Genomic DNA, 22,629 nt, shown 5'->3' with positions numbered 1-22,629 from the left:
AAGTACATAAGTATTGTCTCACAAATATATTTATGTGTATTTGTATACAATTAGGTAGAGCCCTAAAGGTCACTCTGAGGGGCTGAGAGATGATTCTCTTTGCTTTGTTATCAAATAATGGTTTATTTCATCTCTTTGCATCCTGAGCAGTTTTTCAAATGAAACAATCTGAGAAATTTAGAGGATAAATCACTTTTTGGTGTAGCTACAAACAACTAATAAACATCTGAAATGTAATAGATGGCCCCACACAAGCCAAAAGGGTCAAGAAGCACCAGCTGAATCTTCTGCAACAGACTGTATTTTATAAAGTTATCACCTGATTTTCATCATATGCAAAATAACTTGTAACTACAGCCGCCATGTAGTTAATGGAGTAAAAAGTACAACTCTTCCCTGAGGGTAATGGAACAGAAGTATAAAGAAGTATAAAATGAACATACTTAAGCGAAGTACCTCAATTTGTGCTTAGGTGTATTTGACTAAATGTCACTAAATGTCAAACGCCATCACTGTCACAACTGAACATTTAGTTTCACCACGAGCACATACAGACTTACATGGCTGCTTATGAACTGTAAGATGCAGCATATATTCTGTGGAACATGTATGCTTGGATTTTCAGTGAAGAACTAACTTCCTCCTGCAAGGACAACTCATGCAACTTTCATCAAACCCATCTCCATAATATTCTTGTATTAATTTGAATTGGAATTTGAAGGGAACCCATTAAATAACCGTAGAATAATAATGACAGCTGTAAAAGAGGATAACGACTTCTGATAGATACAGCAGATGGACAGAAATGAGTCTTGTGGGTCTTTAAAAACTGCTACAGTTAAAACTTAAAAGAAATTTGTGAGCTGCCAACTCCAGGAGGTTAAATTATATATTTTTGTATAATTAATAAAAGAAAACCGTCCAAAGTCTTCCATATGAAATAAGATGAGAAATAAAAACTGAACCTATCAAATTTGTCCAATCTGGAGTTTCTCAGACATTTTCTGATCTATAAATTCATGCACTAATAGCAGAGCTCAACATTCATTACCAAAAGAGTCAAGACAAATACCTGCACCGTTGAACTGTTTTCAAAAGAGTGAATCATTTTGGACAAACTTTTTCATTCATTGCAAAGTGCACAAACACATAAACAACAACAAGATCAACAAAAAGCAGATTAATCTGAATTATTCATATGACAGGGAAGGAGTTGACATTGTACTGTTTACTAAAATGTATTACTCTGCAGATTAAGACTTTACATACAAAACATGATCCCTTGTTGGAGATTAATCGTCTCCACAGATTATGACATAGTTTGAATTAGCTCTGCCTCAACTAAAACATTAAAATGCTGCTGAGAGGAGGCTACATGTTAGTCTAGTAGTAATTCAATATACTCTGATTCTGCACTATCGGTACTTTTTCCTTGATACATGCTTTTGATACCTACATAATATCACTTAAGTAAAAATTTGAATGCAGGACAAGAGTTCACATTTGTATTCCCTTTAACATGATGTTGTTTTAAAGTCTTCTCTGCCAGCCTTATTTTTTGTGTAAAATACTAAATCCCTATATTTAGCCAAAACCATGCAAGAATCTACTAAAAAAAAAAAGTGTTGTGTATATGTGTATTATACAAACTCCTCTTTATGCCATCAAACAAATATTAGCATAGACAAACCAACTCTGCTAGTGAAAATCCCTCAAGTAAAGGATTTGTTATTAAATCATATTGAATAAATGTTTGGTTTGCCAAACAAAAAGTGCTTATTTGTCTCCAGAGTACTTTTATTAGCTCTAAATCTGTTGGATACACTTATTTTGACCGCAAATTATTTGACAGTAAGCATAAAAAGGAAACCATCCGTAATATTTCGCCCATCTGGGGCCGCTTAAAAACGTCAACAAAAAGCACGTGTCGGCCTCCCGCTTGCCGTACTTGGCTCCGCCATTATTTGACAGGTCTCGTTGCTAACCAGAGGCTTTCCTGGTTACCCACTCAACGAGAACAACAGGGAGACACTTCCAAGTTTCGTGTGGATTTTTTCGGACGGTTTTTAGCGGCACAGCGAGCATGAAGGAGGACAGACGGGTACAGCCAGGTACTTTTACAACATTACTTCCTTTTAGCTTTCGTCTTTCACTTCCGACTACGGTAACGGTTGTTAGCATTAGCTTCTCTCACAGTGTGTCTGCCATGGGAAGTTCACAATGAGGCATACTCTGATAAAAGTTGACGGCGTATTCATATTGTTATCACATACAAACCGCTTTTTTATTTGTCATCGTAAGAGTTGTGTGACCACGAATTTGGTCTAGTTAGCTGACTTTTGTGCCGATACGGAACGTGAAGTTAGGTGACGTAAATTGACTGCTGATCTGACATTAGCTAGTTTGATTGAGCAGTGTGACAGCTTACGTCCCTTTTGAGCATCTGCAGTAAAAAGTCCGCTGTTAATGCATTTTTTCTATTTCACGTTTATGCATGAATCAGTCATACCGATGGTTAGTCCCTGTTTGGAGGTTTGTGCCTTTAAAAGGGAAGATGAGCAAGGAATAGTCCTGTAATGCTCACAACTATTTCCTGTCATGCAGATTGAGCTCTGAGAACAGTTAATCGCACCAACCAAGGCAGACACTTTAACTTGAGCCAGTTTTGTACCTCACCGTTTGTAACCTATAATATACAAGTTTATAGAGGCTTTGCTGTAATAATAAATGCATAAATGTTTGTAAAAGACTGCTACTGTTGGCACAACTTGAATTTCAGTATGTAGCACCCACATAGTAAGTATGGAGAGTGAGGTTTGCTGTTGTTGCTTGGTTGTTTACTAAAGGCTGATATCTGGTTACAGCACTGATCATGTCCGGCTGTGCAGGGCCTGTAGTAGCCTGACGCAGGTCAGCTGAGGTAAGGCTACAGAAGGGTCCATAAATGGTCCTATTCTGGTAACCTGGTCTGAATCTGGATCACTAATGGGCCTTGTTTTAAGTGGGCTGAGTGAAAGCAGAGTGGATGTTTCTCCCTGTTGCATTGCACCATTTCAGGACAATGCCATTGCACTTACTAACCAGCTCATGGAACAGCTGGAATAAATAGTCTGAGTCATACTCAGAGGATCAAGTCACAACTATGAGTATTTTAATTACAGATCAAACTATTAATCAGATTTTAGATTTAATGATTAATTACTTAGTCTACATAATGTAAAATAGTTGAAAATGCACAGCACGTGATATGTTCAGGCTTGTTTTGTTCATTCAAGATGGCCCATTTTCATTATATTTATCCTTGACATCTTCTTTCTTTTGTTGTGTCTCTCAGCACTTTAAAGCACTTTGAATCATCAGTCTTGGCTTTCAAGTGGCATACGAATAAGGATGAGTGGAGTTAAATGGTTAATTATCAAACTGGTTTTCATTTAAGCTAATCAGTTAATTCATTATTTAACTAGCTTTTCAGTAGTGTGGTCTGTAGTCAAATTATTTTGCTTTGAGAAACAGGTTTGCTCTGTGCTGTAAGACAGTTTTATAAGGGCTGTGAGTGATATGGAAATAGTAAGAATCATCATGGTGGTACTTATCTAAATGTTCAGAAGACCAGTGAAGGCAAGGAAGTGAAGAGCTTGCCTCTAAAAATATGGAGGATCATTACTGAAGACACCTCTGCAAATACATTCATTTCCAGAAAGGCTCATGATGAGGTGCATTTCTTTGGAGAGATTTGAAGGATTACTGAGTCATTAATGGTAACCTAATGCCAGTGATATATGGGGTGTCATACAGGTCTGAAGATCTAAGTCCAATAATGAGCTAAGGCATGTCATCACAGGTATAATCCTAAATCTTGACTCCACATTTTACCAAGAGAGGAGCTGCTGATAGCAAAGGTTAATCCTCCTATTGATTAAAAATGGAGGATGCCATTTGTTCTGGCCCACTTCAAGTCCCCGTTTTCAGAAATACAACCAAAATCTGGGCAGGAAAAATGACGTTTGCGGTGCGTTGAGCGTTTCAGTAAATTGGCTCATTCGGTAGAAACAACTGCCGAGTTATTTTCATCTGCTGCAGAGCTGTGATGTGATTCTGTCATTTTATGTACTTCTTACAATCCTGTGTAACCTCGCTAAGACCATGCAATTGCGCCAATGTGCTGAAGTTGACAGAAAACTTGAGTATTGATTAAGCCATTTCTTAGCAAAATTGCCATTTGCTGTCGGGCTGCAACTAACAATTATTTTCATTATCGATTAATCTGCCAGTTATTTTCTTGATTAATCTTTAGTCTATGAAATATTGAAAAATAGTGAAACAGTGACAAGTGACAGTGATGTCTTCAGTTAATTTGTTTTGTCCAACAAAACAGAATGATGTTTAATTCTGATATTTTGGCATTCAGTATTTTCTTGGATCCTGTTTATCATGTGAAGGATTAGGTTCAGGAGTTTACCTGCCTCCTTCTACTTGGACCTGATTTATTTAAGCAGGGTTGAGGACTGCAGGACCAAGATGTAATAGGGGTGCCAATATTCGTCATGTCAGCAGGTTGCGCTTCATTAATCTGTCTGATTGATCAAACATCCATGTGGTTCTGTGACCTTGCTTTGCACAAATAAGAGCTGCACCCATGCCAGTGTTACTTGATCTACTGCCTTGTTGATGGATTTTAGCTCGACTTATTGAAGGCACAGGACAGAGACATATAGACACCAAATCGGAAAGCGCTCAGGAGATTGTACGTGTAACAGAAGAGGAGGCATGATGTCATGCAGTCATGGCTGTGGCAGTAGGATGAAGTCAGAGCGCTCTGTTGCATTGTTTATGTCTGACCAGCTTGGAAAAATGGTTGGCTATTTATTATAGGAGACACAACAGAGAATTAGAAATATGAGTGTCAGCAGCTAACAGTGTTGTGCAAGTTCAGCTCAAAGTTCAGTTCACACTGATTGAAATGAACTTTCATTCACACTCATAGTTCACAATTTTGAGCTCACAGTGAGTCAATGAGGTATTCGACAGATAATTGTCTTGATGAACTTATCAGTCATTTGGTTTATAAAATGTCTGAAAACACTTCAAAACCTAAAAAGATATTCAGTTTATTGTGACAAAAGTAGAAAAATCCTCACATCCGAGAAGCTGGAATTAGGATTATCAATTACATTCATTCAGTCACTCTGTACCTCTGCGTGACTGATGCATGATGTTGTTTTATTTATTACTCAATGCCAGAGTCTTAAAAAAAGGCAGATTAGCCCACGCCTAACATAACATTTTTTAACCTATTTTGAACTAAACCTAGCAATTTATAATCTTCCACTATAACTATCTCGCTACATGAATATCTAAACAAAACAAATCCTATACAACCTGTAAACAAACTGCAGACAGCCTAGGATGCAGCTATTAACCCCATCACATGACTGATGATAACAGCGTCATGATTATAGTTTATTTTCCAGCGTTCAGTGCTCATTTCACCATTTAGTCTCGTGGATGTCATGTCAGTGTTTTGGCTGATGTCCAGGATGGTGCGTGCTCGTGTCTGTGGCATGTGAGCGTGAGCAACAGGACACTGATGGCAGATCACTTAACGGCCATTAATGATATAAATTTTCTGTGAGTTCTCACTTAGTACCTTAAAATGAGGTATGAGTTTTTTTTAAAAAAAAATTGCTAAGTTTCATCATGAATGGCTCTAAGTCTTCTTTGTGAGAGAGGCCTTTCAACTTCCATCGAAAAGAGAATTTAAGTTTTTGTTACAATACGCTTTTGTACTAAACTGCCCCGGCAATCATCGTTTCGTTAAAAAGGCATTTGTCTGCACTGCATTTGAGATCTGTCGCTTCATTTGAATTTTGATGTTAGATAGGGTGACCCTGGTTGCTTGAAATAGAGCTAAACTTGAATAAAAATGCAATAACCTTACATCTGAAGTCAGACACCTTCCCTGCATACAAATTTAGGTTAGTTTTTCACTTTTGAATTAAGGTGTCCTGTTCATAATATGTGGACTGTCAGAGGAGATTAGCAGCGGTGGCCGGTGGTTTGTGCTGTGCGTCAGTGTGTGTGTGTGTGTGTGTGTGTGTGTGTGTGTGTGTGTGAGAGAGAGAGAGAGAGAGACTTACATGAGCACAGAAATCAATCGTTTTGTGATTAAGGGCTGCCTCTTTTCAGGATCAGTGACAGCTTTGACTGAATTAGGTTGCCATTGACCCTTACAACTGCATGGAATAGGTATGTGCATGGATGTGCCTATTCACCAGTCACTGTCTCATTTATATTGTGATGGACAGCACACATTAATGCGTACGCCTTGAAGGGCCAAGCAGTGGAGTTATTGATGATTTATTTAAAATAATCCTTCTTCTGAATGTCTCATCATCGTGGACACAAGGAGAAATATGTTATTTCCTTCTGCAATCCTAATTCTATTTATTAAAATGGATTAGCACAACAGCACACCCACTTTCCACCATATGGTCAATGTTTTTATTACTTGAAATTGCTGCGAGTGGTGGGCAGTCCGTCTGCTTTCAGAGCCCACATATAAAGTGTGTGTCATGTCCTTGATTATCAGTGTGCAATATTAGAGTAGCTGAAAGCTTGTTTAGGAATATTAATGAAGTATACAGGTTCAGATGTGTAGCATAAAATGACTGTTTTTATAGCACACACCATCATAAGCTAGGCAGGCATTTGTAGGTGTACCAGCTGCAGAGTGCTGCCATTGTAAAAATTGCAATTTAACATCTATATTTTGTTAATGCTGAAGATGAAGAGGCTGTCAAAATCCTGTCCAAACCAGACCAATATGTTCTTATAGATCATCACTCATCACTAAAGTGTATGTCATGCAAGAGAGCCAATAAAAAAAAACATGGAATAGGCAAACTTGTCATTTTGACATTTACTGTGTATCGATTGATTCATGTCATCGACTCATCCATTGAGTAACATGCAAGAAAACATTCCACCTTAAAAGTTGCTGGTTGCTGCTGGTAGCCTTTGAGCGGCACAGTGAATAAAAAAATGCCTTCAGTTTATAGCTAGCTAATGCTATCAAGCAAAGACAACATGGCATCAAAACATCCTTTCATTCATCATTCAGCCTTCTGTCAGTTTCTGTATTTGCGATGCAGACATTACTAAACCTGCCTTTTAAACTTGGCCAGCTTGTGCTGCGTCCTCAATACCTAAATGAAAGCTAGCTTAGCTACGATTTCTTAGCCTATTCGATAAGCTTGACCTCTGCCTGCACTGCAGCTTCTCCTCAGAATGCATATTTGAAATGCATGTTCACAAGTAAGTTAATGAAATCATTCAAATTCTGATTGACAACTAAAACCAGATATTGTTACATATAACAGTAGAGTTTCTCCAGAAAGGACAGAGACACAGTTGCAGTTTCAAGCAACTGACATTGTTGACATGATGTTGAGCAGTGGGTGCTGACATATGTTGATGTTTTATCTTCAAAAAATTACGCCTCTGACCAGGACTCCATTGTCCTGGACGAATACTATCTGTGTTTATGGACTGTATTTTCCCATGTTTTTGTGTTTGAGTGACTAATGGGGACAACAATTTTTGAAATTGGTCCGGTATTGAGCGAGAGTGCTGCAGCCGGCAGCTGCAAAGCGGGCTGCAATGTACTGCGCGCCGTCAATGTACGTCCACTAAAAATGCTTGTTTATGTCACTGACAGGCTCAGATTGTTATCCTGAGTGTCTTATGCAAAGGATCCCTGCAGAGATAGACCTTTTTGTTGAAGAGGAAGATCCTTTTTGTGCCGCTATTTACAGGAACAGTAATTTTTATCATCACAAGACACACTTCATTCAAATCGGGCACAAAATAAAACTTTCTTTCCACTGTTCCACCAACAATAACCAACTCTGGTTTGGTTGAAATAAGCCATTAATTCACAGGTTCAGATATGAAAATATTGGGAGGGGAGTAAGAGGGAGGGTGGAGAACAGAGAGGCAGCAGGGATACCTGGAGAGCCAGAATATTTTGCTATCTAATTTTGGAATTATTTTCACCAGGCACAATGACCAGAGAGAGACCAGAGAGATAAATATGTCAGACTTCAACAGATTTCCATCCTAAAATATAAATAGCTGCACCCACAGCTGTCAGTTCCTTATAAGCTTTTTGACCACTGTTCCAGGAAGGTTTGTACCTGCTGATGGCTACTTTGGTCAATGATGAACGTTTACTGTACAAGCAGTGTAAGCCTGTGACATCATCAGCCTTATAATGTAACTGGAAAAACAGCTGGCAAGCCTCATGTTTTTTAGCTGTTTCCCTGCTCTACTTATTGTAAAACTTCTGCACTTTTCTGTGTTTTAAATGTCAGTCCATCTCATCCTTACATCCTTGTATGTTATTTTAATAATGCCTGCACATGATCTCAGTTAATCCCGTCATTAATGTGAATGCTTGCCACCCTCTAACCCTTCACTGACCCTTTGCTTGTTAATGTCAGTCTGATGTTTCTTGCTTCAGTGTTATTTACTTGCTTGTTTGTTGTAAATTAAACACTGTGTCATTGTGTTAAAGTGCCCCGGCAGTATTTTGATTTCATTCGCTAAATCTGTCTGACTAGACTTTCCTGCCTGTGGCCACTTTGCTAAACTTAGCTTAGTGGATGGCATCATGTTGAAAACATTTCCCGTGTTTTGAACCAAATTGTTTTTGTCCCACTTCAGGTGCGGAAAGGTGACATTTCTCTTTATGAGATGTTGTATTGACCCTCAAGAGAAGTTAGCAGCTGGATAAGAGGAGGCAGGCGGTGAGAGGTGCCATCTGAGTGAATCAATAAGCTCTTGTGTATTTTGGGTCTCTACATACAGGATCTACCTGCCAAAAAACAACAAAAGTGAGCGAAGAGAGTCGGTAATAGCGAAATAATATCTATAAATCAGTGCATGGGGATCTTTTTTGTTGCAAAACTATATGAGTAATTTATGTCAGACACAAAATTAGAAACTGAAATGTTATATTTTTGTTACTTCACTGTTTAGTACTCTCCTTTAAACTCAGACTTGTCCTCAAAAGTACTAAAAAGATTCCCACTTCTTTGTTACAGCCACTAAACTAACAAAACATGGTTAAATCCGTTAGTCACCACCATGAATACCTGCCAGCACTTAAATAAGATTATGTCTCATTTGTCTTTAATCAGTACGATGGGGGCCATTATTTGCTTTAAATACACTTAATTATATTTAATTAAGTCCTCTTATTATTAAATATCACGCAGTGCTGAGATCAGCTGGACATTATTTATATTTTGTTATGCAAGAGAACTGCATAATACACACTTGATTTAGATTAGAAAAGTTATATGGACATGTTTTATATGACATCATCAACAGATGGTTAAAGGCATTGTAGGTTAATAATGTGTTGTTAAGATGAATAAGAAACAAAAAAGCCCAAAACAAAACCTTCTTAACCCAAAAAAGATTATCAGGAAAAGGCTAAATTATGAGCATAAACCGGACTGATAAAAGGACTGATCAAATATATTTCCCTTTAAATGGCAATGAAATGTCTTGTCATCTGGGCAGAGTGAATTTTTTTAATTAACTGTTTTTTGTTGCACATCAGTCCAACAACACTCGAGCATATGCATTGTCAGGATTTTCCTTACTTGCAATTTTACATGCACTGCACGGTACAAACGAGGACAAAGAAAATGTGCACATGAAGACATTTTGTTGGCATAGTAACTTAATTATAGTCACCTCCCTCACAGAGGTCTTATGTTACCTTCTGCTCCACTTCACTCAAATGGCTGTTAAAAATAAATCTATTTCGCAAGTTTTAACATCACCTACCTTTTTGGTACAAAAATAAACTAGCTTAAATGACAGTATGGGAGCATACGCTATACGCTTCCCAGGAGGCTTAAAAAATAGAGCAGTGGACTTACTCACACTCTAAGTGCCACATGGGATGCTGTAGGCCTTCGACATAGGGGACGACTGAACAATTCACAGTGACCTTGCAGCATATACTCAGGATAAACATAAGTGCATTCATTGCATTGGTTTTACTTTCAGGGCATCGCCCAATGCTTGAGAAGGCACCTATTCAGTCCTAAACACTGACCTGCTAAACACAGCCTATTTTCTCCTCGGGCAGGCTGAATTGCTGCTGAAATTGGTCCAACCACCTTGCTACAATATCCTTTATCACTCCCTGTGGTCAGTCATTTAGGCTATGTGGCTTTCAGCTTTCGGCTAAATCTCCTCATCAGATCTCAATGGATGTTGATCTCATGTGAAATCTCCGAAAGGTGTGAAGTAAATTAATTTCATACCCCAGTAAGTTTGGAAGCTGCAGTGACATTGACAAGTAGAGGGGTGGATGTACTTTCATTTTAATCCAGCGCATGAAAAAGTGCTGCGTTCATCACAGCCAAACATGATCAGATTTCCGACATGCATGGCTTTTCAAATTCATGTGTGCTGAACAACAGCGTGGGCTGCGTTTTACACCTTGTTTTGCACTGATTACCTAATCATCTGAGGATGACCTCAGAGCTTATAGCCTTTTGGACGGGGCGATTACTTTCACAAATGCTGCATTTTTCATAAAGATGAAAGGCACACTTTTAATCAGGCTGAGCTGATGATGGGTTATAGTTTTGGTGATTGAGCTAAATTTCCAGTTGTAGTGATGAGCTGTGAGGACTTTGATTATGGCAAAAAGTGCTCACAACATCATTCCATACTTTACCCTTGGCTATCATGTCCTGAATGAATGACATGTGCATATTTCAAGCTAATGGGAACTGGAATTAGATCTCACTGTGAATTTCCAAGCCCTTGCATGCCAGGTTTCTTGGGATTTGATTCGTTGTCATCTGCCTGTCGCACGTTTGTGGTTTCATCTGAATATGATTTCATTTGTAGGGTTACAGGAGTAACATACGAAACAAACCTCCTTATGTTACATCCAGAAGCAGGCCAGACATAGTCCTCACACTGGATTTGTTCACGTGGTTGCACTCAAACCTATAAAACACCAAAGCCTTGAATGACTGTACAACTGAAACACAATCTTACCCTGGTAGATTTTTGTATAGATAGGTTTAGACCCGTCACTGTGGCTTTTTGATGAAAGATAGCGGCTGATTAGCTGCCAAGACATTTGAAATGACTCCAGCTCTAAAGCCAGGATACAATTCTGACAGAGCTCTGTGTCTGAAGCAGCCAGACATCTGGATTAATGTGTGAAAGGATTTGACTGGTTTTCCTCCCTTAGAGCAGGTTCTGCAATCAGAGATGGATAGACTGAACCAACATAGCAATTTTTATCTTTTTGTTTCAGCAGGTAACTCAGTGAAAGTTTCACTTGCACCATGAATATGTTTGTTTGCCTGGTGAATTATTTGAAAGTCTTTTCATGTCAGTACAAGACTGAAACTTCATAATAAACAAGTGAAATGTTTTTCAGAGCAAATCATTTCGACACAAAAGTAAGAGCTGTTACCTAATATCAGATATTTTATCTGGTTTCTGTATGGGGGGAAACTAATGTATGTGGTTTGAGGGAAGAGGTGGGCAAGTCTGTATTCATCTATCAATGCAGTAATTAGACTAAATGAGGGATTGCATTTATCTGCTTTGCCAGCAAACTACATGCAGGCTGGGTGCTGCCTGTGTTGTGTTAACTGTTGGTACTATTAAAAGGAAATGTGTATCTTTCCTTCAGCTTTTCAACAGTCCATACAAACAGTACGACTGTTTAAAACTCATTGCTATCATGTCTTTGTCAGGCAGAGCCTTGGACCTTGATCAGGAATGCTTCAGCAAAACCTTAAGAAGACATGCAAATTGTGCTGTACCTTTCAGTGGCTGTTCAGCAGTAAGACAAATGCATTCTATGGTTGAGGCTTGGGGGGGGGGGGGGCTGCCCTCTCTTTTCTCTTGCCATCAGACTTTTTCTTTGTTATACAGAAGCAGCCTTCTGCCTATGCACTGTTAAGCTACGTACTCTATAGAGCTTACCGTTTAAGCAGTGATATCATGCACTCTCCAGAATTTCAAAAATGCAGTAAATTATATTTAATCACTGCTTTAATATGCAGTGTGTGTCTTATATATATAATCTACGGTATGTTTATGGGAGTTGCAGTAGCTAATGTTACTTACAAACTAAGTAGTTTAATGTTACCATAAGTGAGATGCAGGGAGACTGCTTTGTAATGTGATCTACTGTATAAGAAGGCATTAAGGACTGTAAGGAATCTGTATTGTGCTGAGGAAGGGACATCCTTTGAGAGGGGTTGCCAGTTGTGAGAAATTCAGAGGGCAAATACACCAATGAGCAGATTAATAGGGGTGCCTAATTTGCTGAGAGAAACCAGACGTGTGTGGTGTTTATTCTCGCGCTCAACTGATGAAGATGAATATGATGATTGACTCTGATTGGAAAATATTCTGTCTCCTGCTGAAGCTGTATTCTGTCCGAGCCTTAACCTCTGCCTCCGTGTTAACTGCCAACTGTGATGGTGGCCTTGGTTTACCTGGGAGATGACTGGCAGCTGTTGGACTGACAATGAGGAGTGACACAGACAATTAAAGGGCTGGATTCAGCCTGGCTTGACCTTCTGATCAATGCACTCCTATTTAGAGTTGGCAGGCCAGAGAACAGCACTCTTTTTCCAGACTAATAAAGACGGCACAGAGAGCAGCTCCTGGGCTGAACTGCCAATACTTTTAACACCCCCATCGATTCTCATTACTGTTAATGGTTTCTTTGCTAGTGTGAGCCGGATGTTGAGGAAGGTGTGGGTGGGCATGGGTGTAGTCAGATATTTGGCTGGAGGCAGAGTCATCATATTATGACCATGGTCAGTGAAATGGCTCAGACGGTGTTACTTTTCAGTCCTGTAATACGGTGTGTAAAATCGCTATGTGAATTTTTGCAATAATCCTCATTAGCCTTGCTCCAGACCTTTGAATTGCTGCCCCATTTCTGATGTGTTCAACAGTTGAAATAGGTCAGGTGATCTGCCCATTGACCGCCTTTTCACATCTTACACATCTTCGATTAAGAATGCAGACATCATCTATTTAGCTAGCTCGCTACGTAGTTACGCTTGTGAAAAATGGCAGCTGAGAAAAGGCGCCGAATGTGGGTGAGATTGTAGAAGCTGTACAAGTTGTTTTCAGTCCACACACAGAAATAATAACTCTTAAATCAACAGTCTTTCGATGAACTGTTGCTAGCAACCGAAAACAAAACAAGAAAATGAATGTAAACCCAGCTATCGTCATTACATCTTTGTCAGCTGAGAGCAAAAAAATAACACCACACAAGTTCCCTCAGCAAACCAAGCACACCTACTCATCCCTTCATTGTGTTGTGTTTGTGTACTTTTCAGCGACAGACACACTCTGAGTTTTTTCCGATCCAGAGGGGTCCCTTTATCAACACAACATGCATTCTTAACAGCCTGTAGGAATTTGATCCACATCTGAAGAAGCAGCGTTGTGTGTTGCAGTCACACAGACTGTTGTGTGATTATACAAAACACATCAACTCAAGCCTCCACTCTTTGGAGATGTAACCACTGTAATGGGGCACCAAGGAGAACGATGAAAAATGCATCGCAGTGTTTTTAATCCCCTGAAACGATCCACTTCCTGCTGGTGTGTAGCAGTTTCTGGTGCCGTCGAGCTCCCACTCTTACGCTGCAGTAAATAACTCTACATATTTTAGTGGCCTATAGAGCTGTTTGTTATATTCATTCTTTGGCTCTAATTAGTAAGCAGCCTGGATTGTAATGTTTCTTCTGGGGTGTCTGATTCTTATTTTGCTTATCTCAGGACAATCCTCCATACAGTAGTCTGCTGTGGGAGGCTGCCTGAGAGTTTCTCTTCCCCACTCAAATGATCTGGGATTACTGAAACATTGTCTGCTCATCATTTTGGATTTCAGTGCTGCGTTAGAGGCCTTCACACCGACAATAGAACCATGGAAAAGCAATGCAAAGGCTCGTGTAAGTGTGGGCATTTTGCCACAGGATGCAGGTGAAATATAAGCGAACAAGCCCAGGATAGAAGCTTGAAATGCCAAGACGGCGGTTTATGTCCTTGTTCTCCTCTGAGGTTTAATTGTACACCCATGGAAAGTTAATCACGGCAGGAATAACTTCTGCATCATCTCAATGCTGGCCAGGTAGGCAGCAGATTACCACAAGGCTGCAGTGTCCACCCTACAAGGTGTTGTGTCTCATATGTGGGCTTGCTTGTATTTGAGCCCAGTGTATTTTGTCTAATGACCTAACATTGTGCTGTGTGACAGAAAGGGCCAAAACCAACTGTTGGGATCCCTTTGCAACAGGATTTCCCACTGAGCCAAAGCAGTGGGCTTATTGAAGTCAGTGGAGAAGCTGGAGCTTTTGCAGCAGGGCTATTGTCAGTGTGGAAGCCGCCTTAGGCTGCGTTTTAGCATCCAAAACTGAAATGTGCTATATCAAAATGGACTTTATGGTGAATGCTTTAGTGCCACAGCTCTGCAGCTGACTGAGAGCCATGAAGGTAGAGATGTATTCAGGTTTTTTTTAACACTGTGGGCTTCATTTTCCACGTTTGTGTTCTGCAGGCCCAAAGACGGAGCCAGACTTCTGCAATGTGGTGTTCGCCTGTGTGAGGTGGCCTGGTGCTTAGGAGAATCTGTTCGACGACTGCAATGAGGTACGATCCACCGCCGCTTTATGTTGCGTACATGTTTTTTTTGTCTGAGGACGTGGTCTTTCTCATGAATTAAAACATTCAGTTAAGCTAACAACTCACCAGTTAGCAATCTTGCATTTTCAGTATTTCTTTCTCACCTCACCTTTCTCTAATTTTGACAATTTCCATACTAATTTCCAAATTGAACAACTTTAACGGCACCTTGCATCTACAGTTATGGTTAGCTTAATAATGTAAACCAGCTGTGGAGGAAAACAAAAACCTCTGCATGTATTGAATGATCAATTGACATTGTTTCAGTCCTTTTGAGTGACATTCTGCTGTGAAAGATTTTGTTGCTTGACTTACGGTTATTCTTCAAAGGCGGCACTTGTACCTGTAAATTGTTCCCAGCCAAGAGTGCCTACACAACCAGCTGTCATGTAGTTATTGTTTCATGTCTTTATGTTTCGTAAAAGATTTGAAGCGGTTCAGTCTAAGTCGAAAAGTCCTTCACTAGAGAGTAGTACAAGGGGGTAAAACAGTGCTTAAAGTATTTTGCTTGCAGGATATCTACTGTTCTTTGTTGTCCCAGAGGCTCAGGTGCTGCTTGCCTCTCAGGCTGTTAATACTGGAATCTGCCTTCAGATTCAGCAGCAGATAACAGCAGCAGTATCTCCTCTAATTGCCTGTTGCCTAAGAACTACTAACTACAGGAGATGTGGGCTGCATGTCAAACAGTTTTCCCCAGCTACATTCTGTGCCTGCATTTGGCCACGTGCACAAATTGGAGCCCTGCTCATTTGAATATACTGTAAAGTATTTTTCTGTCCGTGGCGTAATTATCTAACCTCTTTTTTTAGTCTAGGAATTGAAGGCATATCATCATAATATCTCTTAGAATTATAAGCTAATTAAAAATGCATGGTGAGGATGGCTGAAAAGCTACACTACACAGGAGACGGATTTGGCATTTAGATTATGTTTCAATTAAGTTTAGGGCTGGGATGGTGCACAGAATTCACGGTTTGGTATGTAGCTTTGATTTAGGGTCACGGTTTGGTTCGTTTTCGGTAGCCTACAGCAAAGAAAAATGCAGAAAGTGACATTTTGTCAGTTATTTTGAAAAATGTTAATGTCAGCAGTTGGTCATAATTCGTGCTGTGACAGTAAAGGCACTCAAATACTGTCATATTGTGAGTAAGAAAAAATAAATAACAAATGTCAGTATTGCTCCATCATAAGACTGTCGATAATTCCTGAACAGCTTGTGTGCAGCCCATCAGACTGACTGCACACGGACATATCCAGGAGATAAACACTCCTCTCGCATTAGTTATTTCTTTGGTCTGAATCTGCAGTGAGAGGCCGCCTGAAAGCTATGAGGAGAGGGACTCGCCTCGCAGTCTGTCTTTGTCTCGTTCCACGATTGGGTTGGTCAGGGGTTGGGGTGGGAAGGCAACACCGAAGATAGAACCGCGACTTGAGGGCCTGGATGTTTGTATGCAGTTTCTGCCTCGATTCCATAACGGTTACACCCATAATTATGTTGTGAGGGAACAGACAGTACAGTCCTATTTGCAATTTTGAAATACAGCACAGTTTTCTCGCAGCCATCTGAGTCCATGTGGCGTGTGCATTCCAGTTGTGGCGGATGCACTGGAGCCCATATGGATTGTATTTGCATATGGACTGTGTAGACTGTAGCACATGGGGTGCAGTTCAAATGTGGACCATATGACACTGGGATGGAGTGTCATATTTAAAAATTTAGTGAGATCATCTCATTGTTTTTCTGCATTTAGCTTTTTAAGCTTTTTGAACTGCGGCAGCTTGAGCAGCAGTCAAACTCAGCATCCATTTTTTTAATAGAAATACTTCTTTTCAAATGTTTTATCTCCCTTTTGAAGTTTAAAAGATTTCTCTGACCGTGATCTCACAAACCAAGCCGAGTTTTGAAGGGAAAACATTTTGGCAGCATTGCACAGTTAATGACTGTGCATCGAATGCCAATTCTCAACTCCTGCTCTCGTCCAAAACACGCAGTCAAGCTCATTTGCGGAGGAGCTGGAGTCAACAATGCTCGTCGCTACCTGTTTCAAGCAGGACTCATTAGCATGAGTCGTCTCTCTCATTCATAATCATGCCGAGTGGGAACTTGACAGTATTAAGCACTGAAATGAAGAGTGACAGTTGTACTTAGCTGTAGTCTTGGTGGCTTGTAGTATGTCGTAATTACATTACATTTGGTATAGCTCACTCTGCCTTTACCGCAACTTAAGAGTGATTTATCTCGCCATCTGTAAAGAAACTGAGATCCTCAACTCCAGTCTTAGCTGGTTGCTTTAATTCCTCATTCTAATTTTACATATGCTAGATTTCCCTGTGATACTCAGTAGACAGTATAATGGCCTAGTTTAATACCCAGTGTGGAAGCAAATGGGTCAAAGCGCCCACTTTTCACTGGGCACTGAAGAATGTCCGTCACTGCAGCTTTTGGGAAAGACTTTCAAGGTGAAAGATTGGATTAGAGCGGGGACTTTCTTCACGCTGCTAGTTCTGCATCGCAGCTTGAGTGCTTTTGTTACTGCAAGTTATTTCTTTAATTTCTGGTCATCCTGTCTCGAAGAACACCCACTAGAGCCAGCTGTAAGATGTGATAAGAGCTTTTTTCTGTTCCCTTTCATCTAAATCATATTCAACACACTGATGCTGTTGTCTTAGATTTTTGCTTAGAGCAGGTCGCGCAAGTCAGCACAACAACTTGGCCACACACACATGCACACACACAGTGCCAGAGGAATGTTCGTCAAACTCTTTGTGGTTATTACTGCTAACAGCTATTTGACATTTGAGAGCAACCCAGATCCTACCGTCTGTCTGAAATGGAGAGGATATTACCTGTTATTCAGTTACTAGTGTAGACGTTTTACAGACCAGGACAAATCGCTGTCAATTTCCAATTTAACATAGTGATGGAGCCATTTTCTATTGAGTGCTATGTGCATTTTTCCCCCCACTGCTGTTCTCCATCATCTGTCTGTTTTGCAAGGTCTACACTTCAATACTCGACTGTAAGAGGGTGAAAGCGTGCGTTAAGGTGTGTAGGGGAGTAATTGTTGAGGTCCATTGCTCTGTACTCTGAATGCTGATATCTTTTTCAGTGAATCTGTAACAAAATACCACCTCCTGTTTAACCAAAGGGACCAACAGCTCTCTTTTCATACCTTATGTCTTGAATGTGGAGCCTTACTGAGTGCCTTAGGCTTTCATTTGGGATTCCCAACAGTGCGAAATAGAGACACATCATTTCAGTAAAACGGCTTCTCCTTACATAGGAGAATCAAAAAAGTGTCTTGATAATCACAGTGTTATAATTATATCAATTTAATTCTGATTTATTAAAGTTAATTAATCATATTATGTCAGCATGCAGTGAGATGGTGCAATTGAACAATGATTTTAAATGTGTGAAATATTTGATCCTATTTATTCCAGTTTTCATCACCTCCTCCTGTTTTTATTAAGCAACAACAACTTTTACTCAGAGCTGAGCTTTTTACTTCGATGTAGTGATTTTTTTAAAGTAACAGTGCTTGAAGAAGAATTTGCAATCAATGTTTTGGGGTTTTTGACTGTTGGTTGGACATATCAAACTACCTGAAGACATTATATGGGTTGAACTATTAAGCCAAAAACTAAACAAATGAATGATATTAATTGTTACTGTCAGACTTACAGACGTGTGAACTTGGTAGAAACTGCTGTAACTGCCACTGATTTATTTTAGAGCAAAGATTTCTTTTCTTAGGATTTTGGTACATATTGTTCACCTCTCATCTAAACCAACATGTCATTCACAGCAGCAGGCTAATATTAGCACTCACCTTTGCTCTTTGTCTATCTTTTTCACAGTCTCTCATGTGATACAAACGCACATACAACACACACACACACACACACACACACACACACACACACACACACACACACACACACACACAGACACACTCACAGTCAGTAAATTAGCTCCACTTAGCTCCACCTGTTTTCCAGGCTCAGTACTAAACTCTGTTTCACCTTTCTGCCTACAGAGAGCAGAACAGATGTGATTGCCAGCATGCTCAGCACCCTTTCACACCAACTAATAGTCTCATTTTCATGACTGTCACTCAAGAACAACATGTAAGTCGAATTAATAGAGTTGTCTCTATTTTAATTAAGCATAATAAATCTTGGTCATTGAGCTGTAATTCCTATTTTTAACCTATTTGCATCATCAGTGGAGCCTGCTGCCAATCTCTGTTTTGTTTAGATATATTGTAACTGCACAATATACAAAGTCAGACCGTCTAAGAAGCAGAATAGTCGCCACTTAGTTCAGTGAACAAATCATGAGAATCTCTGATGTGTTTTTCTCGAGCATTTTCCACAGCAGCAGTTTTGTGATGGTGGTAGCTAATTACAATATCTTCGACTCATCTCTGCCTCCAGCCTTTTGTGTTTTCAAAAAGAAGGCTGGGGTTTGGATATCTAGTAGGCTGAAACGGCTGTTGAGGCACCTACACACACTTCAGCTCGCTCTTCCACACCGACACATTTGAATGCACATAGAGCATCTGTGATTTTAGTTGTTCGAATCAGTATTTGTGACAATGAGCAACACTCTACCAAATTTACGCTCTCATCTAAAGGAGAGTTTGTGGAGCTGAATGGGGAAGGAATGCGAGGACGGGCTCCCCTTCAGTCAAAGAAACTCCTGACAAGTGGCTCTCTGCATGTTTCCAGAGCGATGTGTCCCCACACATTGTTTTCAAGACTCGGGACCGCTTTGAAATTCAGTCACATTGAATGAGGAAGCCGTTTATTCTGAGAATCACCCTTTCTGACATTTGTTTAACGTGCTTTTACATAGTTGAGTTGGAGCTAACAGCTCAGCTGCTACCTGTGCCTCCATTTCTGGAGGCAATCAAAACAAGTGCGATTGGTTGTCTCCGGGTCATCGCTCCTGCAAGTCAGAGGACATTTGCATAAAGTTGAACCTTACTCAACCTCTCCAGGTCAGTCCGCCGGGAGAGTTGAGGGTCTTGAATGCAGCCAAGAGGCTATTTGGAAGTTTTATTCACAAAGAATGTCAGTCTGCGCCTCTGTTGTTTGAGTTCAAATGGCAAGAAGCAAAAAAAACGGTTGCTCCCAAAATGTCAAACTATTCCTCTAAGGTTTTCTCTGAATGTAGTAGAATTTGGTGGATTTTAAGTGTTTTCACCAAAGAGTCGCTTCATTTCAAAACTGTGGTTATATGTTTCTGTAAAATAAAAATACCCAGGGTGCGACGTTGCAGCCTTTAGCAATAACACAGCTCCAAAAATCATTTATGATGGCATCAAACTCCCGAGACACCAGGTGCTTCTACACAAATTGAGACTAGTGAGTATAGCATGTAGATCCAGAATCTCGAGAGTGTGCGTTTGATAGCATCATTCAAATGTATCTGCAAAGGCTTTTTTTTTTTTTGTTATTCATGTAGCAGAGGAGCACAGTTTGTTCAGCATTTCCCACTTGTTTACTTCCACGCATAATCTACTAAATGTCCTTTTCCTCTCCAGTCACAATATCACAGTCTGGCCTCTAATGCCCAGCTGTATAATTTGGGTGAGAATACAATGTGTTAATGCTTGAAGTGAATTTTCAAAGTTCACGACATTAGATATTTGTACCGCTTCAAGTTGAGTAACAGAAAAATAAACTGTCACCAGGGTTGTATGAACTGTGATAATGGGTCTGATATGTAATTTCTGAGTGATTCAAATTCTTTACTTTTATTGGATCTGTTAAACACAGTGACACATTAATTTCACTTGGTGACATGTTCATTACTGGGTGAAATGCTCTCTGAAATGAAATATTGGTGCCACCAAATTATGCGAGCACGCCACTAATGGGGAAATGTCAGCCGCGGCAGGAGCAAAAAATAGTGCTCTTTGGGGGTTTAGTGTTTAAACAACTCATTGCCTGGTTTAATTGCAGTGTGGTTTACTGCAAAACTTGCTACTTTCAGATTTTACAGAGCAGATATGACACAAAGCACATTTTAGTTCATGTCCATGTTCGTATACCCACGAGCCATTAAGCTAGATATGCTGCTGCTTGTCCTGTGTAGATATCGGTTGATCTTGTGAAGTTGCCTCTTGCGCTGTTTTTGATGTTTGACACCAACTTCGACAGCATCACAAATCAAACTCTGACGTGAGCGTAATCAAAGGCTTTATTGCGGTCCTGTGCAGCATCTACAGTATATAGGCCATGGTGTTATTGCCAGCTGGGAGGAGTATTTGTTTTTTAATATTGAGTTGCCATCATAAAATATGTCACCGGTGTCACATTTAATCAGATGCTTGGAAATCCGTTTACAAATCCACTCAATCTTAAAAAAAGGTCACAGCACTGGTATATATTTGCTTTTATGAAACATACACGATCCAGGTCATGGTAAAACAGTAATTGCTTTGTGTTGCTCGGACACATTGAGGAGATTCTCTGGCCGATGAAGGAGCATGCAGTGGGAGAGGAGGACACTGTCATTAGTTGACTCCTCTGGGAAAGCCTTACAGGGAAAAAGAAGGCAGAAGGTCATAATAGTGGCTTTTTTTTTTTCTTTCCCACACAGAGCTGCCTCCCCTGGGTCTCTGTTTCTCTGCTACTGGGCAGTCGTGGTGTAAATTATTGTCCTGGGTATAAATAGGCTGACAGTCTGGCAGGACCAGGTGGTCTAATCTGCCAGTTCAGTGTCCTGCTCCCTGCCTGGCAAGGTGGTGTGGCGGTTGTTTGTCCCCGCATTAACATTGGCCTCAGTACCCACAGATGGGCTGGTTCTTGTATATTGATGAAAAGATGGCCTCAGAGATACTTTTTTTTTTTTTTTTTTTTAACTCTTATACAGAAGAGATACTTCATCTTTCAGTAATTGGAAGGCATAATTTCGGTCGTGATATTTTGTGGAAATACAATATGAGCTAAAGATAGAGCTGCAATGATGAATCAATTAGTTGATTAGTAGGTAATTTTGATTAAACATTTAAGCCATTTTTCAATCTGAAATTGCAAACATTGAATGGCTTCAGCTTCTCCATTGTAAAAAGAATAGCAGCTATTCCTTGTCCTAACATTATAGTAAACTTCATATTTCGACTATGAACTGTTGGTCAGACAAAACAAGGCATTTGAAGGGGCCAACAAACAAAAATATTTTGCACATCAACCGATTATGTCTGTAATCTTTGGTTGCAGCCCTCCTAAAAAACTCAAAGTAATTCCATGATTAGGGCTGCTTTTGTTTCTCAGGACCACATTTGTTTTGATTCCCTTTCTCAAGGCAAATTCTGCTTGTCATTCACGTGAAAGAAGTTGAGGGCTGGTTTCTACTGTTTTCTTCTGTCTCCGTGCTGCTGTAAATTCTTATTTTAAGGAGAGAAACTGTTAGTGCATTCAATTATGCCTCATTGTATCCAATCTCTTGCCACCTGGAAACAGTATGGCTGCTGAATATTCAGCATAACAAGGTTTTCCCCCTGGTGACAGTTTTGGAGCAGCAGCAGCAACAACCATCATTACTGTGTGGTTACAACAACCTGTCTGCCACAGTTTTCCATTTTTGGATTTTTTTGGGGTGTACAGTGATCATTACATGCATTTTTTTCAAGCTTGACTACCTCTGTGCAGTTTTTATGGAGTTTTAGTTCGATTTCTTTCTAAACCAGTGGCCTTTTGTTCAGCCTTTTGTTCAGCCTCGCTTCTAAACATGCTGAGGTGCTTGGCATGTGAAAAACTTCTGTTTGAGTTAATAATGCTTGAGAAGACGTTTCTTTTTATCTGTGTAAACGGCACTTTGAGGAGAAATATTTAGTGTTCTTTGGTGGCCAT

The 22,629-nt window shown here is 39.9% G+C and overlaps 1 protein-coding gene across 1 annotated transcript in view; it reads left to right on the top strand.

Annotated features, from left to right (window-relative positions):
- The first annotated feature begins 1,994 nt into the window (after positions 1-1,994).
- Positions 1,995-22,629, top strand: part of enox2 (ecto-NOX disulfide-thiol exchanger 2) — a 165,705-nt gene continuing 145,070 nt past the window's right edge. The window contains exons 1-2 of the mRNA XM_076739048.1: positions 1,995-2,111; positions 14,639-14,730. The gene's annotated coding sequence lies outside the window, so the exon portion shown is untranslated. The remainder of the gene's footprint in view (positions 2,112-14,638; positions 14,731-22,629) is intronic.

The sequence above is a fragment of the Chaetodon auriga genome, chromosome 9 (genome assembly GCF_051107435.1).
Source record: "Chaetodon auriga isolate fChaAug3 chromosome 9, fChaAug3.hap1, whole genome shotgun sequence".
NCBI lineage: Eukaryota > Metazoa > Chordata > Actinopteri > Chaetodontiformes > Chaetodontidae > Chaetodon > Chaetodon auriga.
Note: the sequence above shows the minus strand (reverse complement) of the source record. Positions and strands in the feature narration are given on the sequence as shown.